This window comes from Pezoporus wallicus, unplaced genomic scaffold (genome assembly GCF_028554395.1).
Source record: "Pezoporus wallicus isolate ANWC-B61680 ecotype Strahan unplaced genomic scaffold, APGP_CSIRO_Pwel_v1 contig_6382, whole genome shotgun sequence".
In the NCBI taxonomy this organism is placed as follows: domain Eukaryota; kingdom Metazoa; phylum Chordata; class Aves; order Psittaciformes; family Psittacidae; genus Pezoporus; species Pezoporus wallicus.
In genome coordinates, this window is record NW_026638015.1 from 24,505 (window position 1) to 30,504 (window position 6,000).

Below are 6,000 nucleotides of genomic sequence, written 5' to 3' on the forward strand. Positions count from 1 at the left end.
GGGGGAGCAGGCGGAGGAAAGGGGGAAACGGGACCGGGGCAGCCGGCGGGGGAAGCGGCCTCCTGCACCCGCAGGCTGCGCTGTCCTCGCTCACCTTCTGTCGTCCCGCAGCCCCCCGCAGTGTAAATATTTGGGTGGTGCGGCGGGAGCGGCCGCGGTTCGCCCGTTCCCCGGCTGGCACCATGGCGGGAGCAGGGACAGGGGCAGGGAGTGCGGCGGGGCAGGGGGATCCGTGAGAGCCGAGCCCCGGCCTGCAGCCTGTACAGGGATTGCCTCTGCCGGCGTGAGGAGAGCAGCGCCATCTGCCCCCCGTCTTCCCTTTACCTTCATGCCTGACGAATTGGCACCATTGGCCCGTGTGAGGTGCATGAGCAGCGCTCCATACAGTGTCTTCTCCGTTGCGGTTTCCTCCACTCTGAAGAGCAGCGAAGAACGAGTGGAGTTGGGATCCAAAAAAGAAGATCAGATCCCATCAGAAAGGAGGAGGGAGAGAACAAACAGACAACTTCAGCTCTCATCATCCTGATTTCTTACTTCAGTAGCTGTGGGATATGCAAGGCTCTGGCCTACAGGCTCCACCAGCAGGGGAGGTGGCAGGCTTCAGCACTACAGCAGCCATCAGTAAGTTCCATCCCAGCGAGTTCAGCGTGCTCTGAGGGAGATAAGTTTGCAAAGGCCAATCAGCCAGTCAGTTTTGGGGGGAAGAAGATCCAGAAAGCAATCCATTCATCTTAATGATAAAAGGTGATAATAAAGTCACCCAGATCCCGAGCATCTCTGTATTGCTTGTGCTACATTCACAGGTCAAATGCAGTGTGAAGGCAATGTGAATGTCTAACTGCCAAGGCATCTGGGCTGTGTTGGAAAGGCTCGCTGCACTCTGCTTTCTTGGAGCTAAGGAGAATTCAGTAAGTTGTTGAGTTGAATGCTCCATCCTCCTCCCTCTCAAGCTTCTGGAAGTGACAGATGTTTCCTCAGGGCCTGTTATTTTTGACTCCTCATGATTTATATATCTGTGCAAGCCTGGTGGGTGGAACTGTGTGTCACAGACAAGCTGAAAATAACTTGTATACTGAGGCTCTGATATCTACTGGCCCATGTAGAGTAGAAAAGCACCCAGATCAAATTGAATCACATTATATGTGCCTGGCAGCTGCATTGAGAGGTACAGGTGGAGCAGTGGTGGGTTAAAGTGAAACTGAAATGTTTTGTGGAGAGCACTGGCAAGGGCTGTGCATTAACCCTGTGCACAGCAGAACAACCATGGCTTAGCCCTCATAGTTGTCTTGCTGAGATACACAGTACCATACCAAGAAAAAAATCATATTTAGAATTATATGTAATTAATTCCCTCTGTCATCATAGGATCACAGAATGATTTGGGTTGGAAAGGACCTTCAGATCGTGTAATTCCAGCCCCCTGCCACAGGCAGGGACACCTTCCAATAGAGCAGGTTGCTCCAAGCCCCATCCAGCCTGGCATACACTGCCAGGGATGGGGCAGCCACAGCTTCTCTGGGCACCCTGTGCCAGCACCTCAGCACCATCACAGGGAAGAACTTCTTCCTTATATCCAGCCTTAATCTCCTGTTTAAGATGGAACCCATCACCCCTTGTCCTGTCACTACAGTCCCTGATGAAGAGTCCCTTTCTGGCATCCTTGAAGGTACCTTCAGCTACTGGAAGGCTGCTCTGAGGTCTCCCCTGGTCCTTCTCCAGGCTGAACAGCCCCAACTTTCTCAGCCTATCTTCATACAGGAGGTGCTCCAGCCCCCTGATCAGCCTTGTGGCCTCCTCTGGACTTGTTCCAACAGTTCCATGTCCTTTTGATGTTGAGGACACCAGAACTGCACACAATGCTCCAGGTGAGGTCCCACGAGAGCAGAGTAGAGGGGCAGGATCACCTCCTTTGACCTGCTATTCACGCTTCTTTTGATACAGCCCAGAATATGGTTAGTTTTATGGGCTGCAAGCACACACTGAAGCAGCTCATGTTCAGTTTTTCATTGACCAACACCCCCAAGTCCTCTACAGAGCTGCTCTAAGTCAATTCTCCACCCAACCTGTAGACGTCAGACATGACGCAGAACTGGACAGAAAGCCCTTGGCCTCTGTGTGGGAGGTTCAGGAAGATACCTGGACAGATGGCATTGCAGAGCTGTGCTTGGGTGTGCCTCAAGTGAGGCCAAGGGGCTTCAAACCTGCTTCAGGGTCCTTCTCACTAGAGTCAATACTCTGTGGGGAAATACTCCTGTGGGACCCTGGGAGTCGCCAGCCATAAATGCCTCATCAGCTATTTTGGGATAGTCTGGAGCAAAAGGTAGGCAAGTAAATATGCTACATCCACATGTGCCCAGCACTCAAAAAATATGAAGGAACACTCTGTGGCACACAGGCAGGTACCAGTCTCAAAGCACAGTGTCAGGGCTAAGATGTAAGGGCATATTCTTAGATGAGCTTCTCAAAAGCTGATGTCTCTGCTCCTCTCCATGTACATGTAGTGAGCAGGGTGTTTCACGCAGCCTCTCACCAAGTTTTCCCCAAGTGCAGCCTGGCTTCCTTTGGGTACAGCTCAGAACCAGCATTCTCTGGGAGGTGATAATATTTTCCAAGGCTGGGCCATTCATCCGTGCCAGCCTCTTGGGAATAGGGAGAAGCTTTGCAGAAAGGGCCTGGCCACACCCTGGAGCCAGCAGTAGGATGTTTACAGCCTGCCAAGGTAAACTGTGTGAGTGGTACACCTCCATTTACAGCCAGATCTCCAGAGCAGAAGCAGGGAGTGAGGAGTGCCACAACTTTCACTGCTCGTGAGGAGCTGAAGATGAAACTCAGCGGAGGACCCAAACTCCTGGAGGATATCCACACCTCCAGAGAGCATGTCTCGTGCAGGGTTTCCTGGCAAGGTTTCTGCCATAGCACAGCTTTTTCACATGTCATCTCTGCATTTAAAACCTTCTCTGGTTGTTTTTGTTTGTGGTTTTGTTTTGGGGTTTCAGGTACTGGTTTCCACTTCCCTGAGTGCTTCCCCAACACTGGGCTTAACCTTACTTCTGTCTCTGGTCCCCTTTGAGCACCAGCCTGTGATGACTCGGATCTCCTGAGGCCTCTCCAGTGCTTTCATCCTGGAATCATCATTCAACCTACCTCTTAAATTCATCAGAGATTATTAGGATTCTCTGTGTGCTCCTTTCTCTTCAAGGCCACATGACTTCCACTCTTTCCTTGCATCTTCCAACTTCCCTGTTCCCATGCTTGTTTCCTGTTCCTTTTTCTTTTGAGTTTCTCTGCCAGGAAGTGTTGCACAAAGTGATACTTTGGGATGTGCAGTAGAGGGGCCACGAGACATTAATCCTGCTCTCAGAGGTCCCTTTAGAAAAAACATCCTTTAAATGCCAACAAAGATTTAAGCCAAAAGGTTTTAATTTTTAAACTGATGAACAATTTGTCCAGAGTCAAAACATTTGTGCTGATAATGGTGCTGTGCCCTGAGGGAGCTAATTTGCCTATCTTACATTGCTTGACTTTCCTGCTCACAGATAACTCAGCCCAGTGATATCTCATGTTGTAACCCAGTTCAAGACTCAGACCCACTCTTGCAAGAAGGACGTGCTGCATCTTTGGAAAACCTGAGTGAAATGTTGTGTCACAGCAGGAATAGAACCCGGTACCTTGTGCTAACTCACTGTTAGCACATTTTGGACTTGTCTAAAACATTGGGTGACATCAGTGGGATAGGCTGTATAAAATTGCCATTCTATCTGGGAGGATGTTAGATCCGTTTGCTCTCATGTTGTCCTTACGTGTGTGGCCATACAGGAGTACATCAGCAGCTCCTCTATCTTCAGCCTATTACTGTACTGGAAAACATAGCATAGAAATACCATGTAAATGTGAGCTGGGTGTTTTAAATGTTGAGGGTTGGTTTTTTTTAGAGGCCTCCCAGTTCTCCTATCACTAGTTGCAGTCCAGGAAACTTTGTGTTTATTAAGCTCTGTGTAAATTTTCAGCTCTCTATAAATGTAAAATCAATAGCAGTGATAACAGCAGCAAAGTGCTTAGTCCAGCTCTGGTAATAACCCAAGACTGCTGACTTCTAGATAAGATCGCTTGCTTTACACAGGCACCTCCTCTCCATGTGAAATCAGAGGGTGCAGAACAGAAGATACTTGTGCACCCTGACAAGAACAGAAACACTGAAAACATGATGCCAACGGCAGGCAACAACCTGAAGGACTCTTAGAATGTATTGTGGGGGCCTTTGCCCCTCCACCGAGCACTGCAAACACACTTCCTCTTCTAGGAAATTAAACTCTTAACAGACATCTCCTCGCTGATGATACTGTCTTTTATCTCCTCACAAGCACACGGGAAAGGGAAATCTCCAGTAACCTGACAGAGTGAGCAACGCTGCATTGCTGGGGGATGAACAGAATGATGAGATGACAATGTGTGGCTGATCCAGAGCTGTGGCCTCCAGCGGTGATGCCACCACCCGGCTGGTTCTAGTAGGGGTCAACCTGGCCAGTTTTTGAGGTTCACAGCAGGGGTCATGGGGTGTGTGTAGGGACCATGCTTCCACCCCTCCCCAGGCATCCTGCAGCTCTAAAGGCAGCTTTGCCTGCTCAGCCTCCCCCACTCTTGCCCAAACAGACAGGTAGAAGGGCTCTGTGCTTTTATAGCTGGGGTTTTTATCACCACTGGCTAAGTGGTGATAAACCTAGTCTCTACCATTTATAAATACTTGTGTAGAGCTAATGGCTGATAGCTAATGGCTGGTAGCCTCTGCTACCTTCCACTGTGGTAATCACATTAAGGGTGAAACCACTGCAGGCAGCTGTGGTTGGCTCCATGCAGTCTATTCCTCTTCCACCAGGTCCTCTCTAACCCTGGTTTAGGGTTCCCATACGTTTTACTGCCATCCCACCAGCCTCTGTCATGATCTCCCCATGGAGTTCACTGGTAGACCCCAGGAGTAATCCCTTCCCTCCTCCCTGCACACCTGCCAGCCAGCTCAGCCTTATCTTGCTCTGTGGTAGATCCACAGTCACCTTTGGGCTTTTTCTTTGGCAGGCTGCTTTGTTCAAGTCCATCTGCACATCAGTTCCCATCCGTTTTCTTCTTCCCTGCTCTCTGCCTGTTAACCTATCCTTAGGTCCAGTGATCTCCCCTGCAGGAAGGATCCTCCTTAAGCCCCTATCCCAAAGGCGACACTCCCACTGTTAAATAATGACACAGTAATGATCACCAGAGGGCTGGCAGGGACTTCAGGAAGTCTCTGAAGCCATTCCCCCTTCTCCGAGGTGGAGTCACCCAGGAGCAGTGCCTGACACGTGTGTGAAATGCTTCCAGCCATGGGGATGCTGCAGCTCCCCAGCAGCCCCCTGCGGCCCAGGAGACCTTCCTGGGGAAAAAAAAAGCACTTTCTGGAGCACAACCCAAATCTTTCCTCCTGCAAATCAGGCTGATTATTACTTGTCCTTCTTCTGGAGCAGAACTGATCACAGTCTGCCTCATCACAACCTTTTATATAATAGCGAGACAGCTTTTAGAGTAACTGAAAAAGAGGCGTTTGCTCACTTGCAAAGTCAGGAAATTCCCTGCCAATGGACATTCTTTGTCAGGGATCCTTTGCCAGCATAGGCTGAGCGCTAAGCCCCACAATCTGCATTTTCCTTTTGAATGACTCCCACAAAATAAACCAAATACACGTCCAAGGAGATTTATGACATCCCTTCCAAGGGCGAAGCATTCCTCAGCTACATTCCACTTCTGTCTTTTGTGCTTAGGAAAGAGGAAAAAGAAATTCTCTGTGATGCCTCTAGATCCCACCCCTCGAGGGCTTCTGTCCTTAATAAAGCCAAGCAGCTGGAGCAAGATTTGTCAGACTAGTCCTGAATGGCTGGCTTGCTCCTCCTGCACCATCAGAGCAGCACTGGGATTCCTGCCTCCGCTGGAAGATTAATAACTCGTGGCACCACGTTTCCTCAGTCAAAACACCTT

General features: G+C 49.7%; 1 long non-coding RNA gene across 1 annotated transcript; it reads left to right on the forward strand.

Annotated features, from left to right (window-relative positions):
- Positions 1–2,402: 2,402 nt before the first annotated feature.
- LOC130598893 (uncharacterized) lies at positions 2,403–4,322 on the forward strand. The gene is made up of 2 exons (XR_008972109.1): positions 2,403–3,637; positions 4,121–4,322. It is a non-coding gene; the product is annotated as an uncharacterized LOC130598893 (long non-coding RNA).
- The last annotated feature ends 1,678 nt before the right edge of the window (positions 4,323–6,000 follow it).